Below are 12,746 nucleotides of genomic sequence, written 5' to 3'. Positions count from 1 at the left end.
CCAGCGGTTATCTTGCTTTCGCATTACGTACATGTCCTGTGCAAGCCCATTTCTTCTTTATGCTCTTGACTAGGATGTCTAACCAGCGTTTGTTGTTCCCTCACCCACTCTGCCCGCTTCCGGTCTCTTAACGATGCACATAGAATTTTTCTTTCCATACCTCATTGTCATTAACTTAAGCTGATCCCTTCAACATACGAAATAGTCCTTTCCCTTTAAAAGCAGCTTAATAAGCAAATGATTATATTAGCTCAATAGAACAACTACAAAAATTGGTTATATATTGTGACGAAGAAGATGAAAAACGAAGCTAGCAGTGGCACGGGACGGAGCGCTCGCGCTAGGCCAGCTGCCATTAAATCATCTCATTGCCATAGCTCATCTTGGTTCATTCTTCAGCTGGTCGCCGCGTAACAATATATCTGCTAACAGTATGAATATTATGTCAAACACTGACTTGTTGGGCGACACAGGACTAAGCAATCAGGATAGCCATGTGAAAATAAAACAAGGCTATAGCTCCTGTATCAAAATTTTGTCATGCAGGAGTGGCCTATATTTTCTTGAAGGCATCACTGTCAGCATAGAGCTGAAGTGGAGGACTCCAGATTAGTTGTGACTACCTGGGGTTGTGTAACGTGCAATGACTTGCACAGTACACGAATGTTGTCAATCATAAAGCACACTATAGTGAAGTTTGCTAGCAATGGAAACTATAAATGCAGCATTGTGAGTCAGGGTATATTCAATGCAGTCTAACACAAAGCCAATAGCAAATTTAACAGTATCACACAAACGGGCAGCTCTGAAAAACAGTGCACTAAAATTCGACACTACATTTAACAGCCGGCCATCACTGTTGCACTTCTTGTTCAGTGTGCAGCCTTTTGGATTGCAATAGTCTTGAGGCTGTTGAGTATCTAGGAGATTCCCCTTGTAGCAGCTCGCCTGAAGAAGGTCACTGTGAAAGGTTGTATATAAGGCCATCTTATGTACAGGGTCAAAGGGAAATACCTGACATCTGTAAGTGATGCAGCATCAAGGAGAAACAGCCCCAAGAAACTAGAACCCCATTAAATTTAGTCACCTGGGTGACAGGAACACATACAATCTCCATCACCCTTGTGTACAATGCTCAAGCAGCACATTGCCCTGCAAACAAAAAGAGAATTAAGGCACTGCAGCTGCTAGATTCTAGAGGAAATGCTTGCACGGAAATAAAGCAGCATAGACCAACAAAGCAAATCGTAATGATGACTTCACTAGGATACCATTGGCTACTGTTTTTACTAATTGGTGTGCACTGCTTGACAGCGCTACACAATGTGTGCCACAGACTGTATAGTGTGTTGGGGAAGGAGCTTAAATGGGAAAAAACTCAGTGCGAAAAAGAACAAGGACTGAGAAAGACAGGCTCACATAGTGCTAACTTCCAACAATGATTTATTGCACAAATTAAGGAAGAGTGGTTTTTATACCATCGTACAACACCTTTTCGCAGACACCATGTTCGGGTTTCCCCACACACACCTGCACAGGATGTCCTGCTACAAATAAATCGGGATGTCCTCGGCCCCGTCGAATGCCCCCACAATGACAAGGACTCGCCTTGGATTTGAAGGGAGCATTCGACAATGTTACTGTGATGACCCCCATAATGCGCAGGTCCACGCGGGACGGAGAGGCAAAGAGACACCGTATGGCTCAGTTTAAACAAACAGATATATTCAATAATTATACATGATTAAGATTCAGAGGCTAGGGCGTCCGAGCTTACGTGCCGACGACTTCATGGGGGCGATGGAGTGGCTCCGGAGTTGGGCTCGAGCGGTTGCTGGCAGAAGCTGCACGCCGTCGGGCTTCGGCGCTGAAGGCCCTCTTGGCGAACGATGTCGTCCTGAGCGTTCTCTTCCGTACTGCTTGTCGATTTTTATATCCTCTTCTCCACACTCCCTAGGGTGAGGACGCCCACGCCGGAGGGGAAGGAGGGGGGGCTAGGGCTTTCACTTGGGCGCACAAGCATACCACCGCACTTAAGGTCTCGCCCCCCTCACGTGTTGAGTCCGAGGGAAAGAAGGTTGTCTTCGAGGTAGCGCATAGCGTCGGCTGTGGTAAGGCGCGCTCTGGCCCGCTGACAGTTCCCGCGGGTCACCGGCCTCCATTCTCCATCCATCAACTGACACTCGCTCCTCAAGGTAAGGCGCGCTCTGGCCCGCTGACAATTCCCTTGTCCTGGAATGTGCTCGGGAGGGCCGCCCCTGGAACCGCCACGCCAATTGGGGAGCATAAAGCCCGTTTCCCCGCGGCGGCGGCGGCGGGTCCGGTTGGGTCCGGTTGGGCTTAAACCCCTTCGTTCTGGTCGTCACTCAAAGAGCATGGCTGGGTAATTGATGATGCCGCTGTCATCTGGGTCTCCGTCTACGCCGCGCCGTCGAACGCGGAACCTCGTAGCACACACAAGGAATGTCACGCTCGCTCACCCTCCAGAAGAATGTTCTCCGAACATTTGAGTCCACGCAGCTCCCCTTGTCTTTCTGAATCGCCTCGCACAGTGCGTCCGACAAAACACTTTTCGCTGCACTCAACACCACTGCACAACACCATATGCCTCCGCTGTCATAACTGGCGTCTCCAGGGGCAGCACTGATCTTCTTTTACAGATAAACATGAAACTCAGCACCCAAGCCTCTCCTTTCTAGTCCAAACTGGACGAAATAAATTTACCACAGTTACAAAGGAGCTCCCACTTCTAGCACGATCACGGCACAGACAAAAATATAGATAACGAAAGGAAGTAGGGCAGGTTCTGCATGCGCTCCGCATGCTCTCCTGTGATGGTGTTACTTAATGACAGAGAGGTTTAACTACCAACTCCGATAACTTAACACATAAGCACATAGCAATGTTATGAGCTGTGGCATTGCACAATTCTAACCAGTTCACAACTCCGCTCTGTTTACGCCATTAGTCCGACTTAGCTTTCCGATTTCGCAGCGGATATCGGCCTTCATGAGTCATACTAAGTAAGTCTGTGACCCTTTGTCTGCTTTGGGACTCGCGAGGGCTCGTGGCAGGAGCCTCTCCTGGCGTTATCTGCGCGGCAACCTCGCGCGCTTCTTCTAGCAATGCATGAAGTAAATCCGGTGGCATTCCGGCCGTCACCTCTGGCGCCTGCCGAACAAATGCAGGAGAGGGCGTTTCTTGCGAACTATCTGCGCGCTCCGCTTCACTTCTGTCCCCATCAAAATCCGCGCTTTCCCTTTCCTCATTTCGTGAGTACTGAACCGGTGCCGACTTGAGGCGATTTGCGTGTATCCTTATCAAGCGCCGGTTCACGTCTCGGACTCTGAAGTTTACCGGAGAAAGCTTCTCGACAACCTCGCACGGCCCTCTCCACTTCGTCTGGAACTTACGAGCTAGCCCAATCTGCCTTTGGCAGTTTTCAATGTACACGCTGTCCCCCACATCAAACGGCGCGTCTCTAGCACTGCGATCGTGCACCTCCTTCCTGCGCTTCGCCGCTTTCTTTAAGGCCTCCTTTGCGATGTCCCTCGCCACTTGCAAGCGCGATTCTAGCTCAACCTTATAGTCGTCCAGTGAAGCGTATGGGACACGACGGGGGCCCTCTGGCACTTCACTAGGCTGGTCCGGGTCTCGGCCGTAGAGAAGAAAGAATGGCGATTCGCCCGTGCTCTCGTGTGCTGCGGAATTGTAGGCAAACATTGCATACGGGAGCCACAAGTCCCAGTCCCGCTGGTCGCGCGAAACAAAATGCGACAGGAACCCGGCCACGGTTTGGTTCAGTCGCTCCACCGCGCCGTTGCAAGCCGGATGGTACGGTGTTGTCTGCTTCTTAGCGATCTTAAGCAGCTCGCAAACTCTCCTCATTAGCTGCGACACGAAGTTCGTTCCCCGATCTGTCAAGAGTTGCCTCGGGGGTCCATGTCGGAGCACGATCTGTTCGACAAATGCTCTTGCAACCGTGTCTGCCTTCTGATCTGGGAGTGCTACCGCTTCCGCGTATTTTGAAAGGTGATCGACAAATACTAAAATGTACTTGTTTCCGGAAGTGGTCGTGGGCAATGGGCCCATTATGTCCATACCTGTCCGCTCGAAGGGAGCCGAAACCTCAGGGAACGGCTGAATTGGAGCTGGTCTTCGTCCCTTGGGTGTTTTTCTTTCGAGACAGGAATGACACTTCGCACAGTAGTCTCTAACATCCTGTCGCATGCCATTCCAAAAGCACAAACGCTCCACACGCCTGCGTGTCTTCGCTACGCCAAAATGACCGGCGCATGGCGCATCGTGAAACGCGCGAAGAACCCTTTCTGTCCACGACCGAGGTATGACGACTCTCTCCCAAGCGGTTTTCTCTGGTCTCCCTTTCCTGGTTGGCCTCGTGCGCCGACACAGGGTGCCGTCTTTGCCAATGAAATAACCTAGCTGTTCGGGGTGAGACGGTGCGCCCTCTAAGCTTTCGATTATTCGCTTCAGGTCAGGATCTTTGCACTGCTCTGTGCGTAATTCGGCGGGGTCGACTACGGGGACAAACTCATCTATAGCTGCCACGGCAGCTGTGCGGCTGAGTGCATCAGCATTCAGATGCGTCTTTCCTGACTTGTGCTCAACTTCAAAGCAGTATTCCTGCAGGTGTAGATTCCATCTAGCGAGTCGCGAGCTAGGGTCCCTGACACTCATCACCCATTTCAGAGGATGGCAGTCTGTGACTAGCTTGAATTTGCGGCCGTAAAGGTAGCATCTGAAGTGCTTTACTGCCCAGACAACGGCGAGGCACTCCCTTTCCGTAGCTCCGTACTTTTGCTCTGTGGGGCTCAGCTGTCGGCTAGCAAAAGCCACGGGATGTTCTTTGCCCTCGATAACCTGAGATAGCACGGCACCAACTGCGAACTTTGACGCATCTGTGGCCATAACGAAGGGCAAATTAAAATCCGGGTGGCGCAACAGCGGTGCACTCATTAGCTTCCTTTTCAGGGCCCCAAAAGCATTCTCCGCGTTTTCGTCCCAGCGAAAGGCGACATTTTTGGCTGTTAAGGCGGTGAGCGGCTTAGCGAGCTTGGCGAACTCCTCTATGTGCCTTCGGTAGTAACCGATCAGGCCGAGAAACTGCCGGACCTGGCGGACGCTAGTCGGGGATGGAAAATCCGAGACACACCTTAGTTTCTCAGGGTCTGGTCGCACGCCGTCAGCTGAAACAACGTGCCCGAGGTATTTCACCTCGTTTTTGAGGAATTGGCACTTAGAGGGCTTCAGCTTGAGACCCGCGCCTCTTAGTCGCGCCAAAACCTGCTCAATATCGCGCAAATGGTTCTCAAAACTGTCACTGTATATGATTATGTCATCCATATACACGAAGCACAGCCTCCCCAGAAGACCTGCCAGGATAACATCAGCGGTTCTCTGCCAGACAGCAGGGCTGTTGGCCAGACCCATCGGCATTCTTCTCCATTCATAGTGCCCTGAGGGCGTGTTGAATGCCGTTTTCTCGGCATCTGCCGGATCCATTGCTATCTGCCAGAATCCCGCCGCCATGTCCACTACCGTGAAGTACCTGGCAGAGCCCAGCTGAGAAAGCGTCTCCTGTATATTGGGGATGGGGTATAGATCGATGCGAGTTACGGCATTTAGTCTGCGGTAGTCCACTACCAATCGATACGAGCCATCTGGCTTTTCCCCCAATAGTGCTGGTGCTCCCCAGGGTGACTTTGAGTGTTCGGCAATGCCGCGATCAATCAGGTCCTGCACCTGCCGCTCCATCTCCTCACGTTGGGAGTAAGGAATCCTGTACGCACGCTGGTAAACGGGCGATGAAGTGCCGGTTTCTATCCTGTGCTTTATAACGCCACAGCAGCCCAAATCCAGGTTGGACGCGGCGAATACCTCCGAGTAGTCGTTCAGCAAACCAGCCAGAGCCTCCCTCTCCCTGGATTTTACGTGAGAAAGATCGAACGACACCTTTTGAGCAGCCGAAGGACTAGCATGCTCTACAGTGGCGAGTACCGTATCGGTGGGCTCACGTTTCTCTATCGCAGAGGTGAAGAAAGCCAATGTTTTGTTCTCGGGAAGGCTCAGTGGCTGCTGGCTACAGTTAACCACCCGTAGGGGCACTCTGTGGGCGTCATTAACTGTCACGAGGCACGCGGCTGCCTTCAGGCCATTGCTGAGAGAGTCGACCGGCTCAAGCACTCCCACGGCGCCGCTCTCTACATCTGAAGGTACAAACACGTACAAAATGTCTCCGACCAAGGAAGGACGACCGCCTCCTCGACCAGCCTGACGGCAACCCGCGAATATACCTTCTCCAATGATCCCACTGTTTGACGGGTGTCAATATCGGTAAAGCGAATCTCAGCCCCTCTCCTGTTCAAAAACGGAACTTTTGAGCCGCCCGCATTAACCTCTTCCTCAGAGAATGAGACTACTACCTTCCCTTTTCTCAAAAAATCCTGCCCTAATATACCTGACACTCCGTTTGGCAGAGACACCGTGTCCGGGCATACGTAGCAGGGGTGCTCCAATGCAATTCCGCCGAGAGAGAAGTGTAACCGGTAGAGTCCACTTATGCCAAGAGGATCTCCCGTTATGCCTACAAATTTGGTTGCCATACCACCAGACGCTTCCAACACCTCGCGGTCCCCCTTCCTTCGAAGCGTGTTAAAACTGCTCTCCTTAAGCAATGTCACCTTTGACCCCGTATCTATCAACAATTCCATGCAACAACCATTTAACTTGCAACGCACAACAGGGCATGCCTCGTCGGCCACACAAACTACCACCACCTCATCATCCACTGCTCCCTCCCCACGCTCCTCAGGCTGGGGAGGACTAACTAGTTTTTTGTCTCGGTATCTGGAGCCCCGCTGTAGACTTGCTTAGGGCGTGTCTCGCCTGCTTCTCTTTGTGGCTCCCCACGGCGCACGTTTTGGCAGAACCTGGCGATGTGTCCGCGACCCTGGCAAGCGAAGCATACGATTTCTTCAAAATCTCGCATACCGCGCCTGTAGCTTTGTGGCGGTCTCCGGTTTCCAGCGAATGAGCGCTGTTGAGCGCGCGCTTCAACCTGGCGTTCTACCTGCTGAGATAGCAGCTGTTCTAAGCGATCTAATCGCTCTGTCAAGAGAGCAACCTCAGGGTTGAGCACCGCTCTCTCTATGACGCGTACTCTCGCTGCGGCTGTCGTTAACGCCTCATTTCGTTCCTCATCCAATGCGGCCTCCACGGCTTGGTCGAAATTGCTCGGCTTGCGCGAGAGCACGAACCGGCGCACGGGGTCTTGCAGACCAGCCACGAACAAAGCGGTCATTTCCTCTTTAAGTATATCCTCCGCGTATTTCTTCTTTAGCTGGTCTCCTTCCTCCTCCCTGCTTAACGTATCGCGCGCTAAGCGCTGAAGCCGCGACGCAAACGTTCGCACGTCCTCCCCTACCATCTGTCCGGCGTCACGGAACCTCTGTACCCGCACGTGACGTGGTTCAGTGTCGAAATGCTCAAACGCGAGCTTCTTAAATTCCGCAAATGATTTTGTGGATTTTACTTTTTCGTCTCGCCATGCAAAATCATGAGCAGCTCCTGCCATCTTACACCTCGCCATTCCCAGCATTTGAGCATCGGACCATCCCCCCATTTTCCCAATCTCTTCTAGCATGGAAAAGAAATCGCAGATTGGAACCCCTGTCTTATCTCCCGTAAACGTCGGAATGACGCTTCCTAATGCCAGCATGCTTGCTCCGAGCGACGGCTGTGGAGTGGGAGCTCCCTCAGATACATTTTTTTTTTCAAGCCCTCCAGTGCCTCAAGCCTCTCAAATGGGGGTAAAAGTCCCACAATCAGTCCCGTGATTCCCTTTTGATTACAATTTTGAAGTCATGAATGTCGCAGCATTCAGAGGATATTTGCTTTTGAGACCCCACTTCTGACACCAGTGTGATGACCCCCATAGTGCGCAGGTCCACACGGGACGGAGAGGCAAAGAGACACCGTATGGCTCAGTTTAAACAAACAGATATATTCAATAATTATACATGATTAAGATTCAGAGGCTGGGGCGTCCGAGCGGGCGATGGAGTGGCTCCGGAGTTGGGCTCGAGCGGTTGCTGGCAGAAGCTGCACGCCGTCGGGCTTCGGCGCTGAAGGCCCTCTTGGCGAACGATGTCGTCCTGAGCGTTCTCTTCCGTACTGCTTGTCGATTTTTATATCATCTTCTCCACACTCCCTAGGGTGAGGACGCCCACGCCGGAGGGGAAGGAGGGGGGGCTAGGGCTTTCACTTGGGCGCACAAGCATACCACCGCACTTAAGGTCTCGCCCCCCTCACGTGTTGAGTCCGAGGGAAAGAAGGTTGTCTTCGAGGTAGCGCATAGCGTCGGCTGTGGTAAGGCGCGCTCTGGCCCGCTGACAGTTCCCGCGGGTCACCGGCCTCCATTCTCCATCCATCAACTGACACTCGCTCCTCAAGGTAAGGCGCGCTCTGGCCCGCTGACAATTCCCTTGTCCTGGAATGTGCTCGGGAGGGCCGCCCCTGGAACCGCCACGCCAATTGGGGAGGATAAAACCCGTTTCCCCGCGGCGGCGGCGGCGGGTCCGGTTGGGTCCGGTTGGGCTTAAACCCCTTCGTTCTGGTCGTCACTCAAAGAGCATGGCTGGGTAATTGATGATGCCGCTGTCATCTGGGTCTCCGTCTACGCCGCGCTGTCGAACGCGGAACCTCGTAGCACACACAAGGAATGTCACATTACGTATCAACACGGCCGCTCGATCTCCTGCAAGGGCATCCTACCAAGTGCGCAGTGCCACCGGTGATTGCAATAGTTCCAGTTTGTGCCGCTGCGGCAGCCTTGGCACTTGCTATCGGTGAAGGAGTCGAAGTCTTTGCAGTTAAGGGGCCCCATATGTAACCTATTATCACCTGTAATTTCGGTGACCCTAAAGAAGCGGGTTCGATGCCGGCTGCGGCGGCCGCATTTCGATGGAGGCGAAATTCTAGAGGCCCGTGTACTGTGCGATGTCAGTGCACGTTAAAGAGCACTAGGTGGTCGAAATTTCCGGAGTCCTTCGCTGTTTTTTTGTGCTCTCGGTAAGCCGTTGTGCATTCCATTTTTAAGTGCCTGCTTCTCTTGAACAAAGCTCACGTTGCAGGTATGCTTCTGAAAGCCCTGCTATGTTAAAATTTGTATCTGTATGCTCCCACCTGCTTGCTCTTCCGAGACTGCAGTAACTCCCAAATAAAATAAATAAAATAGAATAAACCAAACGAAGGTATGGTGGGCAAAGCCAGCCATTCTAGTCTTAGCATGGAAATAAAGCAGTAGCCTAAATACCTTGGTCTGAATCATCGCTCGCTCCGCCTTGCATTGTACGAGGAGCAAATAGCTATAGTGATCCCCAAATAACAGGAACGTCCCTGGCTTCATTTATGTTCATGGTGAAACGTATGACCACTTAATTGCGTGCGTGATTTTATGAGTCAAATTGCTTGCAGGCATGATCGGGAATTGATACTCAGCATTTGGATAAAGCGTAGACTTGCAAACAAAAAAAAATCATGGGCGGTTTAGCTTGGGGTTGACCCCGAAGTATCGTGCGCTACCACCATTAGCCCTGGTTTTTCTTGGCTTATCCTGACTTTATATGATTTTGTTTGACATGAACGGGTTTACCTTGGTTGATATATCATACGAAGTAAGTTTGCGTGATATTGATCATTTTAGATTTGTACTGCGGTAGAATTGGGCATTCTCTACATTCACAAGTCCCTAGGAGTCCTGATTTCTCTCCTGGCGCAGTGGTGCAGCGGTTAAGCTACACGCCACTGCCCTGCGATGGCAGCTGCTGCTATCGGTGGGGCTTCGAGACGCGGGTTGTTTTTCCTGAGGAATCTCTCGAGACTAATTATTAATTGAACTTCCACGATAAACAGTTTACTAACAGTCGTATGGGCAGGTAGTAATGACGTCACAACATTATGTGACCTAGGTGGCCCACGTGCCAGAAGCAGGCTTGAGAAAGACAGACAACTGCTTTCGGCGGAATGGAAGCCCTAGCGCTAGGGGACTAAAATGGCAACCACACGAATCTTTCACTCGAGACTCAGGGAGTTAGTGATTACCGTAATTCATCCGAAATGATGCATTTAGACGACCCGTTATATCTTCAAGAGATCTGAATAACGTTTTATTTTAAGCTACAGCATAAAAGTACCACTGCAGCAAAAAGCAGGCATCGCACCTGGGGAAGACATCCTGCCTGTACGAACTGCCAAGCTCTTGAGCTATGCTTGCAATGTCGTCGTCTCGTCACGTACCCACATTTAAACTGCCAATCTCTGTGGCTGTGTTTTGAAAACGTGGTCTTGATCATCTTCCATTCGTGCGCGTGGAAGCGTCATCAGACATCATGCAGCAAACCGCAAAAAATGGCGGGAGATTAGAAGCAATGAAATTCAGAAGACCGAATGCTGTTGCAGCGTCATCGGGTAGTGGTAATTAGGCGACCTACAAACTTTCCCTATTCTGAGTCTATTCTGTGCTTAGCTTTTATTGTAACTGTCGCAGTAAATGCTACTGCATTGTTTCCCGAATATTCCTGGTGCACTTCAATTTTTGCACACAGACAAAACCACATGCTGATTTGATTTTAGCAGTGAATATATATATAATGAAATGTTATAAGTGCAGGACACATCTATGTATGCTGTTCGTGCCAAGAATAAAGTCGGAGTGATAATTTGGGGTGGAACTCGTTACTGTCTCGCTTTTGTATCACCTATTAGCTCAAACAACACGTACACACATAGCAATATAAGCAACTAGCATGTCGTCTAATAGTACCTTGCGGGCATGTCTTATATGTTTATTACTCAGTAATATCGCCAGAAGTAGCAGACTACAAAAAATAACCCGCGTTTTATAACAACTGTTATGAGGGTGAGGGAGGGCCTACGATGTGAGGATGAGGGCGAGGGAGGGCCAGCAAGTTTTTTAAAGTGAGGATGAGGGAGGGCCAGATAATTTTTCAGAGTGAGGGTGAGTGAGGACCATGGATTCAAAAGTGAGGGTGAGGGAGGAAAAGAAAAAATGAGGGCAATTGCCCACCTCTGGTCATGGCTAGGTGGCTTGAAGGACCGTCCGATTTATAAGGTTCAGCTCCATCCATCCATCCATCCGCCCGCCCGCCCGCCCACCCAAACCCATCCATCCGTCCGTCCATCCTGCCCGAGGCCGTTTCCATATTTGCAGCATAGGGGAGGACGGCAGGAAGTAAGCTTTATCAAGCGTGCCATCGCCCGAGCGTCGAAGTGCCGACCGTACGTGACTGTGCATGCGGCATGTTGGCTCGGTTATCATGAGCAAAGATAGCTTCTTTTTTATTACTGTTTTTTATGTCCGTGATGGTTTGTCAAAAGGAACACACGGGAACGATAGATGATAGCGCTGCCTTTAGCCAGTATTACACAATCTCGAAAAACAGATAGAGTTTATTTTCCGAATGCAACTAATTCAAACAAGGCACAAATTTGTTGGGAAAGTGTAGAAACAATATTGTGATGACCCCCATAATGCGCAGGTCCACACGGGACGGAGAGGCAAAGAGACACCGTATGGCTCAGTTTAAACAAACAGGTATATTCAATAATTACACATGATTAAGGTTATACATCAGAGGCTGGGGCGTCCGAGCTTACGTGCCGACGACTTCATGGGGGCGATGGAGTGGCTCCGGAGTTGGGCTCGAGCGGTTGCTGGCAGAAGCTGCACGCTGACGGGCTTCGGCGCTGAAGGCCCTCTTGGCAAACGATGTCGTCCTGAGCGTGCTTGCAGTAGAATTTCAATAGTCGTCCGTTTCTTCGAGGATGGTTCACAAACCCTTCCTCTAGTGTCGTTCGGCTTGGAAGATGAACAGGAGGCGAGCTTGTAGATGATGACAGCAGAGCATAATTTTACAACAGAACAAACTTTGCACTTCTTTACTCATCGACCGGGCAGGTTAGTGCCTAAGTAGCATCACATTACATGCTAAGCATGGAGCCCCAGCTCAGACTGGACTGCATCCGTTTACATGTGCTTTTAAGCACTTGATTAACAAAGGACTAAGGGCGGTCATTTCCAGTGGCCCGCCCAAAGCATCAATTCTCCAATCCAAAATAACATGCGAGATGGGGACCACCCCTTTGGGTTGGGCTTAGCCTCGAACCCAGAGTCTGTTAACAATACAAACTAAATAAACAACAAAAACGCCACCACTCTCTCTCAAGTGAGAGTATACACAGGCTCTCTCTTCGGAGCTAATTCACTAGCGCCTGTCTTTCCACATTCTTGGCGAGTACTGCCTGTCCGCCATGACAGGTGTCCGTCGCGGCCCTTCTGGGAAGCTGTGGGTGCCTTCCCGGCGATAGCCCACGACAAAGGGGGGGAGGGAAAGAATGTCGTCTTCGCGGTATCGCATAGCGTCGGCTGTGGTACGGCGCGCTCTGGCCTGCTGACAGCTCCCTTGTCCTGGAATGTAACCGGAAATTGGGGAGGATAAAGCCTGTTTCCCCGGGGCGGCGGCGGGTCCGGTTTTTCTGGTCGTCACTCAAAGAGCATGGCTGGGTAATTGATGATGCCGCTGTCACGGGTCTCCGTCTACGCCGCGCCGTCGAACGTGGATCCTCGTAGCACACACGGAATGTCACAATATTAACAGGAGCACTATCCCATCAATTCAGGAAAAGAACTAAGGAGGGTAGTCAAC

The sequence above is a fragment of the Amblyomma americanum genome, chromosome 7, assembly GCF_052857255.1.
Source record: "Amblyomma americanum isolate KBUSLIRL-KWMA chromosome 7, ASM5285725v1, whole genome shotgun sequence".
NCBI classification, from domain to species: Eukaryota; Metazoa; Arthropoda; class Arachnida; order Ixodida; family Ixodidae; genus Amblyomma; species Amblyomma americanum.
The sequence above is the reverse complement of the archived record's forward strand: the minus strand, read 5'-3'. Positions refer to the sequence as shown.